The 12,161-nt window shown below is 42.0% G+C and overlaps 1 protein-coding gene across 3 annotated transcripts in view; it reads left to right on the forward strand.

Moving 5' to 3' along the window:
* LOC142029050 (complement C1q tumor necrosis factor-related protein 7) overlaps positions 1–12,161 on the forward strand; it is a 127,248-nt gene that overhangs the window by 14,413 nt on the left and 100,674 nt on the right. Inside the window, exon 1 of one of the 3 annotated variants that reach the window (XM_075023328.1) lies at positions 1,165–1,431. The exons of 1 other annotated variant lie outside the window; for it this stretch is intronic. The gene's annotated coding sequence lies outside the window, so the exon portion shown is untranslated. Of the gene's footprint in view, positions 1–1,164; positions 1,432–12,161 lie in introns of those variants that run through there. One more of the 3 variants, XM_075023343.1, reaches the window with a different exon arrangement.

The raw sequence follows: 12,161 nt of genomic DNA on the forward strand, positions 1-12,161 counted from the left end.
AAGCTGAACCCAAGTCTGAGATTCAAGAAAAACCTTGATAACACACATATAAAATGTGTCGGGGATTTTTCAAGTCCGTAGTCACACAAGGGGAATAACACACTAGACAAAAGAGACCATTTGATCATTCTTCATTAAAAACTATTATTTCCTTAAGCTAGAAATACTCATTGAAAGTTTTGAGCACTTTTTTTTTTTATCTTTATGTTTCACAAAGCCAGGAATATTGAATTTACAATATTTTAAAGTTTGATTTTAGGCTGTAAGTTTGTTTCCCTTTTTCCCTCTTGCAAACAAATACAATGGAATGAATGAGGACTTTGATTTTCTTTCTTTCTTATCTCTTTGCTACTCCTTTTATTATGCCTAAAATATGGGGGTTTTTTTCATTCTCTCCATAAAACCTCTGTCCTCATTGTCTGGGAATTGAATGACTATGTTTAAAGTAATGTCTTTATTCTTGTAAATATAATTTTACAATGGAGCAAGGAACTTCTTTTTTGCTGAAACTTTACATTTACCTGTTTTAAGCTACATCATTATCTTGCTTTTCATATTCGTCTCACTATTTGTTCTACTGAGGACTTGTTCCAAAAGCTATGCTTGTTTTTATGAAGTTTAATAAGTTTAAGTAGAACAAAGGAAAGAGAGAGAGAGAAAAAAAAGAAGTAAACAGATCTTTTGAAGGAGAAAAAAAAATCTGAAAAACACTCATTTTGCTTGCAGGCAATTCATTGCATTTATGATGTCTGAAATGCTAAACTTCAGTCTGGGTTACATTTCCTGGCTGAGATACAGAGATTCTCAGAAAATTGAGGTTTGAAATAGAAAGTCAGCAGTAACCTCATCTGGAACAGAAGGAACCTCAGCAGAGGGGACAGAGCTGAAAGCGCTGCCACTTGGGAGCTGTGAACTGAAATAGAGAAGCCTGTCATCTTTGTTTTATTTTTAAAATAAATGTGAACAAAATAAAAGCTGAAAACATGCATTGTGTTTGCATTTTGCTGTGCCTGCGCTGGAAGCATTGCTCACATACCCTACCGGTACAGAGCATGACATGCCACAGTTTCTGCGCTCCGACCGCTCGCTCTTATGTTACTGCTCAAGTATGCATTCAGAAAAGAGCCAGCAGATATAGTAGATTTATTCTAGTTGTCGGGGTCAAGGACTCCTTTTTTTTTTGATTCAGCTGAGAGGGAACTCTTCCTTCATAACGCCAGACAGGCTTTCTGCTTTGCAGTCTACTGTCAGTGTGCACCACTGATAAAAAAACATGTGTGAGTGTTTTTAAAGGAAATTATTTATCAATCCAAAGCACCGGTGAGTTATGTGCTGTCTCCAGTGCCAAAGTTAGCGGGCTTTCAGCAAAGCACAATATCTGCATGCACTGCAATTCAGAGACTCCAGCTGCTGGAAGCTCTTGCAAGCCATGTAAGTAAAGGGCTTTATTTCGCTGAAGCAAACTTCATATATTCTCTTGCCTCATAAAAACTCTGAGATAATCTAAAGTTGAGATGAGTTTCCTAATACTAGTAATGTTGTTATCTTGCTGTTGCTTTGAATAATGCCTGTGTGTCGGCACAATAAATAACTAACTTACCTTTCTAGAAATGTTTTGCTTGTGAGTAGTGTACGGAGCAGAATCTGTACGCAGCTCAGGCAGGCTCTGTTTGCTTTTCTGATCACTGACCATTTCTGTTCTGTTTGTGATTGGCACAAGCACTCTGATTTGTTCAATTTCTCGTTACTCTGATTTCAAGGACAATGGGAAGCTGGCAGGAAAATGCAAAACCTGTGCAAAGGAAAACAAAGAGCAGAAGGGTAGATTATAAAGCGGCGTCAGTGAATCCAGAAATGGTGTGTAACCCCCATGTTGAACTTCTGGTCTTGTGGGATTTTATACGCTTTATAGTGAGGTTTAAGAGGTCACAGATTATGTGACTAAGAGGAACATTAAATGACAGAAGAAATATTTTGATTGCTTTATAAAGTGTATCTTGATGTTCATGCTCATATTTAAGTTAATCACTTTCTGTATGGTTTTTTGGAGTTTATTGCAGGGGATGGATCAACTTTCTCTGAGCTTTACAATGTAATTTAATGTCAAGAAATATCTCCTTGTTCTCTATGCAGTGCATGTACATATTGGCATCAATAGGCCTGGCAGACAGGCATTGAAATCCTAAATTTTTCTTGTCTGTGAGTTCGTCCCTCCCCTTTTGATGGCTGCCCATATACAGATAGGGTGATAAATGAATGGAAACTGGCTCTTATGCCAGGAAGCTTGATTAGCTCTGCTGACCAGGTACAGGTAGTATTAACCTGAGACAGAAATTTTGTGCACTCACGGTTCCTGGTATCTTCCTGTCTGGAGAGTCTCTAGCCTCCTTGCATTCCTTGCAGCCTTTCCAAAAGCACCTAATCCCTCTGACTTTGCACCTTCTATTTGGCTCACACATTTTCCCAGTTCCCAATAACTTTTAGCAGGTCCTTCCCTCCAGACCCACACATCTGAAAGGTGCATACTCTGCCCTCCAACCCTCACGATGGAAACCTAGCACATACCCACAGGGCAATACCAAACTATACGCTGCCGCAATCGCCTCTTGCATCAGGTGCTCAGAGGAACACAGACGCTGCCCCAAAGAGCTTACTACCTCTTCCAGCCCTCCTGTTGACCTTCATTTCCGTGGCAATGCAAGATCCACATGGGTAAAGGGGCACTGTCCGTACCAGGAGATGCCCACGGTTCACTGAAGTCAATGGGAAGGCCCTCCTCGACTTCAGCCAGGCAGACCTGGGTGCCAAAATAGCAAAGAAATTAATAGACATGCAGGGCTCTTGAGCTGCAGCGTGCTGCTCCCAGTGAAGCTGGGGTGTCACCTCCCTGAGCAAGAATGGGGCGAGGCTCTATGGAAAGGAGTTTGCAGGGTGATAGCAATCCCATTTGGAAGGTGCATTGGCAGGAGCGTGTCAGAGATGTAGCAGATCAGTGTGAAAGTCAGACTCCTCTGCTGATGGAGGAAGATGATGTTGCTTTTCAAAAGTGTTTGGAGAATGACAAAAAGTTTAATTTTCAGTACAGAGATGGGTAAGAGCTGAGGTAACTCTGTTTTTCTTTCTTTGCAACTCAGCTCTCACATACCTACTGGTGGAATTGCACTCCAGGGAGAAAACAGCAGTTTGTTTTATTTTTGGAATTTATGTATATGCATGTGTTCCATTAGTCTCTTGGCAAATGCATCTTTTGAGCTCTAAAACTTTCTGAACCTTTCATATAGTCCTTTGCTTTGAAGCAACAGATGTCTGTGATAAGCAGATGGTTATGGCTTTGAATTTTAACATCTTTAAATACTTTGTTGTGTATATTTTATGGGGAGGAATGTACTCTGTCTTACTATGCAGAACCGATGCATTAAATGAAAAGTATCCATGTCTGGATGCTTGATGTCACTTCCTAGCTTGCAAACCAATAAACCACATGTTTTCAGGATTATTTGTTGTGAGGTATTTTCACCCCTTTACTCAACTTATGTTTTCAAGTTACAAACCAAGTGCGAAATGCACTAGTCTGATGTGAGCTCAGACAAAGCAAACAAGCAACAAAAAGAGTCAAAGGAGCTGCCCTGCTTGTGAATTGCATTCCCACTCTAATGTTTACTGTGAGCAGGCTGAAATCTTCCTCTTGCAGAATTTCCCAGAGGAAATAATGCAGTGCCTATGGAAATAACTAAGAAAAAATATTTTGATCTTTCTTATTCTAAAATTTCATTTTTCAGGAGGTACAGCTATGAAAATTCGATGAGCAGAGAATCTAAGAACATAAGATATTAGACCAGGAATAAATTTGGGAACACAAATGGAAAGAATAAATCTCAAATAAGAAGATAACTCTCATTTTCTTTCAAGGAAAAGAAGCCAGATAAACAGATTTCATCCAAATGTTTTGCTATTGGATATTCATTTACTGCTCTAAAAATTATAGTTCTTTTCTCCCTCTCCACCTTTCAGACTTGAAGAGTTTGTTTTTTAAAGAAATCTCTTGAGACAGCCTGTGACATGCATGAACTGTTTAAACTTGAACTAGTTGTTCTTAAGAATGGATTATTGCACAGATTGTCAAAGGCTTTGTTAATTATAATGACATAAGATATGTTATTGCATGGACTCAGAGCTTACACAAGGCACCAGCCTGACTTGAAAGAAGAGGTATGTGTCATTTCAACCAAGCTCTAGAGTTTTTGCCTTCACCTTTGAGAAGCAATGGGGCTGTTGAAGGGTTCATGGTGCTGTGGGAAGAGCTCACTGGTGATGCAGGCTATGCTCTTTCCCTCCCTTTTTTCCCCTTGCTCCATTACTTCTGAGAACCCTTTCCTTTCTCCTTTCTTCAGGATACAGTAACCCCTAATGCCAGGCTGTCCCAGAATACAGGTTTTCCTCTTTTTGCACCTCAAATCAGCCTCTCTTTTCTCCACAGCACCATGGCTGATGTTCAGCCTTTCTGGAGAAGAGAAAGCTTGGGATGGAGAAAGGGCCTGATGGGGACGGCATGCCCCAGCATAGCTGGTGGGCCAAACTGTCCACTGTTTGGACTTCAGTGGCTAATCCCCATCTCTGCAAGTACAAGCAAAGAAGGCCACACGTAAGCAAAGCACGGAGGCTGCTGACGCTTGTAGTCTGTTGCCCAAGGTTAATGGCTACTTTAATTACTGCCTCGACTAGCTATGCATTTACTGGTGGTTTCCTCACCCAGATGTCTTCTGGGACTGGTCATTGCCCAAGACAACAGTGGACTAACAGAATCATTAGTTTGAACAAAGAGAGGAGTTCCTTCAGTTCCACTCTAAAGTTTTAAGATCTCTTCTGTATCCAATACTATAGGGTTTTAAAGAAAAAAAAAAAAAAGAAAAGAAAAAGAAAAAAGGAAATTGTTGAAGGGTTCTATTTTATTGTCTATTATTTGACAATACGAGGTTTAGAAATCTACATACAAATGAGGAGTTGTGAAAATTTCTGATTGATGGGCTGTCTTTCTTTCTGACAATTCTAATTGTTTAAAGGCTGCAAATGTTCAAATACTTCAAAAACCGCAGGCGGTACTCTGCTACCTGACAGCAATGTAACTCAGAGAGAGCCGCTCCTAAATAAATCCTTGCAATGATATGAAGAGATTACATTCTGATGCGTGCCAGACTTGTATCTATCTCAAGACCTCTCTCTCTGTGGAGCCCTACTATCCATTACTGGTCTAGTGCAACACCACAGCACATATGTATTTATTTCTCTGAATACCACCTCTTGGGCTTACAGACATGAGGACTGAGGCAAGACTCAATGACTGTGGAATTGAGATCATACTAGAAGCATGTGAAGATACAGAAAACTGAAGGTAGTTTTCCTGAATTCTGGAAATATATGTCCATCCATGGCTACCCATAAATAAACAGGTTCTTTGTAAAGAGGGAGAGGAAACAGCTTTTAATCCTTGCCGTGCTGCTGTGTGCCTATTGTCTTCCCATAGCGTCAGAAGCAGAAACAAACCCTTTAAACCTGCCAGAAAGCTCTCAACCTAAATGTTGTACAAGACAGTCAGCAAAACTGACTGCGAAGGACCTAAGTAGCAAAACATCCAGAAGTGACCAGTATGGAGAGCTGACACCAGCTACCATTACTGTGGTTCGGAAAAGCTCTTGGCAGGCAAGGAAGCAGTGCAGTGGCATACCAGTTTGCAGACGGAAAGCTAGTCTGGAAGCTGCTCTAAGCAAACTGCTGCAATGGAGGGTTGCAATCAGAACACGGCCTTTTTGCCTGTAGGAAAATGAAACTGCTGGAACAGGTATTGTTATCCTTAGTTATCAATAGCTTTTAGCTAATGCAACCCATCTTTGAGTGCCCATTTCTGAAGTTCAGTGAAGTAACTAACATTCTCGATATCTTAAATGCAGTTGTGGGGAGGGAAATCTGCTTGTCTTCATACGCCAGAGGGAATTACTTGTGTTATGTTTTTAAGCTTTCCTCTGTGACTTTTAAGGTGTTTTCTGAAATCTGCAATTACATCCATGTAACATCTGCATCCAGCTTTTTCTAAAATAACAGTGAAGCAGACTACGTGGTAATTAAAACAATTCTTTCTCTGAACTTCATCTCCCTTTTGGTTCATCAGCTGATGCTCTAGCAAGTAGTTTCTGCCTTGAGGGGCTGTTGATAGATAGTTTGCTGAGATAGCTCAGTATCTCAGCTACCTTGTCCCTGAGAGATCCTTGATAACACTGAGAAAAAATTCAGTGTTCACCACGAATTGACTTTGGCAGTTAGTAGTTCAGATTCCTGACAGCACTGAGAGCCTTTGGTGGAGCATATGGGAAAAGGTGACAGTGGAGGGAGTCAAAAGAAAGCATTGGGACTGTTTGGGGGGTTTTGTGGCAATGGGAAACCTGATTCAGCATCACATGGTTGCAACAGCAGGGGCACTGCCAGCACACCCTGGTCACTGCCTCAGTGCATGAAAAACCTCCCACCTACCTGCACAGTGTCATTAGCATGTCCCCTGAATCTCCTCCCTCAGAGGAAAAAATTCAGACTAGGAAATCCTACAGGATTACCAAAAATCTTCAGCATTGAAGAGACCAACAAAAAAAGTGTCTGACCATCCCAAACGGGCAGAATAATTCCCAGTTACAAAGCTGAAGTTTTAGACACTATGTGACCATGGTGGGTTGACCATACCATGGCTGCTATGTTCTGCACCTTAAAGAAAATGCTCTGTATTCATGGCCATTCCTTGTTCAGGAAGGAAAATGTTCAGATTCCCTAGTCAGACTGAGCAGCAGCAGTCACAGTACAAGAGGATAAGAATCCATATACACTGAAAATCAAGGGGTTTTATCATTATAATTATTGACAGACACCACATACTTCTAGTTTTTTGTAATCTACAAATGGGGAGTCATCCTTCTTTTATCTATACTGCTTTTGAAGATTATTTAAATTCCTATAGCTCAGGTGGAAATAAGAGGAAAAAAACTTTTGGAGGTTCCTGCTTGAATCAAAGTAGTTAAGGCCAAGAAGAAAGACAAAAATGAACACAGTACCTGTGGGCTTTGACAGGTGACTTAAATAAACTGCTTTTTAAGAATAGGCATGGACTCAGCATGTGAGGAAAAGAGTCATCCTCATGCTCATCTTCCTGGTTGAAAAGAATGATAGCTTAAGACAGACAGCATGCAGAGATACTTGAGTGAGGGTGTTGCTAAAGACCATCCCAATAGTGAATCTATGCTGTGAATATCACACTTTAAATTAGTCAGCAACAGCTATGTCATCTTGATTTGCATGCTAATACAGATGATGCAATAAGGCTCTGGAGAGATGGCTCCATAGTTAGCTGGCAATAAATTTTTTGGCTTTGATGAATCACTGAAATTTCAAAATTCTCAGGGGTATATTTCTCTAACTTTGCACCTTGCCTCTTAAATGAAGAAACATCCCGCTGTGGCCACATCTATGACATCACCTCTTCAAGGAGAAAATGATGCCACGCTTACTATTTCTTCCTGAAAACAGCAGGTGCAGAAACAGAGTTTTGGACATTTTTCATACACATGAGCTATAACAAAAGCTTTCTCATTATCAGCATTCTTTTTGAGAATAAGCCTATGTTATGGTTGAAAACAAGCTATGTTTCAGGGCTTGCTGGACCCTGAAACAGAGCACTAGACCTTGTTCCAGAAAAAAACAGTTCAGGGAGAAATATGAAATGCCTTATCATGAAATGAATGTTGTTTCCAAGACAGTCTCATGGTAGAAGGTCTTTGAGCTACATGGCTAGTGAAAGGGCCCTGGCGGCTCCTTGCAGACAAGGAATTCACATGAAGGTCCGGAGAGGCACTTCTGCACATGGGGTGGTGGTGACTGGTGATCTCCCTCCTTATGGCAGATGAAGCGACATGTGGGTCTTTTGACATCTTTGTCCCCCTCAGTGTAGCCCTTTCTCACTCTTGTTTTTTCCCCACAGAAAGAGTTAAAAAAACCTCCTCCAGCATCTCCTCACTAACAAGGAATTTTTCAGCATAGGATTATATAAGTCATATTTTGCTAAATATGGAAGTTATGACCACACTTCTGTGGTCAGGGCTGTGTGTGTATTTGTTCATATTGATTTCACTGTAATGCTAGCTTGTTGCCCCTTGTAACGAGGTCTTAAGTTTTCCTCTGTTGGCCTGCGATGGTATTTTCCAGATTATGGGTGTATTTTCCCTAAACTGACAGTGTGTTACACATTGTAGCACTGTATCCCTTTGCTATGTCTTTGAGGGCTCAGCTTTCATACAGGTGCCTAATGCTGTTCTTGAAGTTCATGCTCTAATGCAGACAGGATGGTTGGCTAATTTCTGCTTCAGATGGCTTCTACCATCTTTTCTTCATTGCTGCCAGTGTTTTCTCTTGCTTCCCTGGGGACACCAGATGCATCTAATGAGTCAGTTCCAGCTTCCAAGCTGAAACAGATCATGGACAGCAGCCATGTGTTGTTCAGATGCTTGCATGGGAGGGAGAGATCTTTTTCCTTTTTCTCTTGCTGAACCGATTTACTCAATAAGAACTTGTTTCAGATCAAATTGGCATTGCTTTTAGCTAACTCCAACCTTTTCTAATGTTCTCCTTAATTCCTAGCTTTTACTATATCCTAAAAGAGGAGAGTTGGCTTAAAAGAAAACTGGTGCCTGGGACAGTGTACCTTGCTCCCAGCTTAAATGATAGGACAAGAAAAGTGTTTAAACCTAGAAGTCACAGGCTGTAGCTGGTGAAAAATAAGACAACAGCCAGAGACATGCTTCTCCCCAATGTTGCATAAGTAGATATAACGTATAATGTACTGCAACATCACAGCAGGTCTCCCAAATTGAAAACAAGGAGGAATAAAAGACTACCGTACCTTGGCTCTTAAATCCCTGAATGTGTTGTCTGTGTTGATTAGTTACTTTGATTTGTGCTTCCCCGCACAGCTCATTTTTCCCTTTAATAAGAGTTCGGCTTGTAAATTGTCACTTGGATTGATAGTATTTGCACCAAACAGTGTAATTAGGCTGGAGTGATGGAATATATTACATTGTTTGTTTTCCATTATGTTTATTCCAGATGGTTTTTGTCACTGACTGTTTTTCTGAGCTGGGCTGTTAATAAACATAGGATAAATCTAATGAATAAATTTGCTGTGTTTGGTATAGATCTGTGGTGGTGGCTGAGATGGGGTTATGCCACTAAGTAATGGGCTGTCGTTAGAACTACAGAAATGTTAATTCTCGCTTACATATGAGAGGGAAATGGAGCCCATGGATAGCGAGGGGTTGAAGAAGATACTTATGTGGGGTTTTTTCCTTTAGAAGACATCCATTTAAAAATTAAACTGAGGTTATGATGAGTTCACAGTCATGGTGCTTTACTGCTTCTCTGGACAAGGGAAGTGTTTTATGGTAATGCTACAGAGTGGGTACCTGGGTTCAAACCTTTCATTGCTGGAAAGCTCCTCTGTGCCCTCGAGCAAGCTGTTTCAGTCTTTGTCTCAGTACCTGAGCAAACACTTCTTTTCTTCTGCATTTTAACTGTCTTGTCTCTTCAAATAGTGGTTGTTCAGTCCCTGCCTAGCCTGGAGATGCAAAAAATTATTTTAGAAAGAGAACTGGAATATTTTGGAGAAAAGAACTCCCTATGGAATGGAGACACAATGTGGAAGTCTACATGTCACCAGGACTTGTCTTAATCTGCTCATTTGCCAAAGTGGTGTTGACTGGAAAAAAATGAAAGTGGTGACAGCAGACCTTGGAAAAGTCATATCACTGAAGGAGTTTTCCAGTACTGGCCTCTTAGTTTTTCCATCAGAAAGGAGCATAAGAAAACCCAGGATGAAACACAACATGGCCTATCCTGCCATCTTTCAAAAGTTTTAAGAAGTGCATTAGAAGAGGTGACCATGGTTGCTCAGTAGTAGGACCTTAGAGTCTTGGTTAAAGAGCACATTTTCTTAGAAGATCAGCTAAAAGCAGATTATAGCAAACAAATTTTGTTTCTACTAAGGTCTCCCACTTTTTCTGAATTCTTCCAGGAAGCACATAAGCAAGCAGCTGCCTGCAGTACTGCCTTTTGTTCGTATGAGTGGCTTCTCACATTTCTGTTAACTGCTTAGTTCTGCTCTGAGCAACTAAGTGTCTCTGTCTCATTAGTGTAATGTAAGGCAACACTTCCCCAAGTGAAAAACCAAACTATGAACACAAGACTGTTGATTTGCCACAGTTCGGAAGAAGAAATTGTCCATCTGGGCTCACATGGGCCCACTAGTAGCAGGCTGGGGAGCCCAGTCGGTGCTGTGAGCTGGGTGGCAGAGGGTCTCAGCCGCGGTGGATTTGAGCACCTTGCCCTCTGTCAGCCTGGCTGCAACCCCTCCTGCCCTTGTCTCCTGCAGTGGTGTCACCGGTTTGGAGGGGAGAAGGGAACAGCATTTCCCTTATGAGATGGCAGAGCATCTTCCTCTACACGTTGTTTCCAGCCGTGTCCTGGAACTGGTAGTGAAGGGTCTTCCTCTTCAGTCTGGCATTACTTTCAAACCAGGGAACCAGGCTCACCAAGACGGCACAATGGCTGTCATTAGCAACCATACCATATATTACCAACTCTACCATGCACCTCTTACGTGCCCCTTTCAGAGATATGCCAGCTAAGCTGCAGCTGGAGAAATAAGACTAAACACTTCTGTTGGCTGGCATTTGTGAAGGTTTCTTGGAACAGGAGTGGTCAAGGAAGGGGGAGGAGAAGTAAGATGTGTGTGGGAGCAATAATTTAAGAAGCCCCTAAAGGAATGGTGAGCTGAGAAAGGCAGGGAGGACATGGCTGTTTTGGTCACTGAGGTATAAGGAAAATGAGGAAACAGCCCGTACCCACAGCACTGGGTGTCCCACTTGGCCAGGCTGCGAGGCATGAAAGTGTTAACCCTTCTGGAATTGGTACAGGACATTCCAGTGCTTGAATTCACACAGCAAAAATAAACATTATGCAAGGCGTGTTGCCTATGGGGTTTATGCTCTGCTTTTTGATTGAGTCATTCAGGAATGCAAAGCCCTTCTACCAGGTCTGGGCATTAACAGCACCTTCGCTTTGCCATTGCCGGACTGTCGCTGAAGGTGGAGCAGATCCATGGTAATGAAGTTACACAGGTCCATGTCTGCCTCCAGCTGCTCGGTCATGCTATTTCTGTAGGGCCTGATGCACCTCTGGACTGTGCCGTAGCATCAATCTTTGAAGACTGAGGACAAAATGCTTTCCCTCCTGTGTGTCTTACCCACCATACTCTTCCTAGGCACCACTGCATGTCCACTTACATGTTAGGGCAATGGTGAGTCTGTCCCACAGAGGCTGAGTGTTTGCTGGGATATAAGATAAATGAACAGCCTGTACATCAAATTCCTGCATGTTTATTTGGCGGGGTAGGAGACTTTAGTCATGCCCAGCCGGTTCACTCTGTATGCAGTATCAGACTAAAGCACAGAAAGGTGCAAGTTGGACAACAGCACTCCCAGGCAGGCAGCTGCTCTGCGTTTTAATCCTGTATCGGCCAGGATAGGACCTGGCCTTTGTATTTTCGAACAATAGCTCCCACTCCTGCCACTGAAATCTTTGTTTACCCCAGTTCCCAGCACTCAGGGGCCTCCAGTGGGAGTTTCTGCTCATGTCACATCTTTATCACCCTCCTTGCTTTGCAGCTGACCATGATCAGATACTGTCCTGTCACTTCCCTCATCCCCAGGTGTTCTTTTGGGTGGCAGGTGGCTCCCAACTTCACAGTTATGCTTCCTCTTCTCCCCAGACTCACCAGCTTGATTTTTCTTAGAATACAGGATCCCTGAGGCTGGCAGTACTTTGCAATTCTTGTACTGAGAGGTGGTCCACTAAGAAGGCACATGGGAAAAACATTGTGGTGTTATTTTTCCTCCTACTAACGAGTGGAGAACATGCAGTCAGCACGATATTCTCATTGATTTATTTATGAGTAGTTCCTATACAAGGGAGTGGAAGAGACAGTCAAGGAACATTGGACCAATTTCTATTTGGTTACTCATTGGAAAACTGGAAATAACCACGACGTAGTCCAATGACTTACTCTGGATTTACAC

This window comes from Buteo buteo, chromosome 1 (genome assembly GCF_964188355.1).
Source record: "Buteo buteo chromosome 1, bButBut1.hap1.1, whole genome shotgun sequence".
NCBI lineage: Eukaryota > Metazoa > Chordata > Aves > Accipitriformes > Accipitridae > Buteo > Buteo buteo.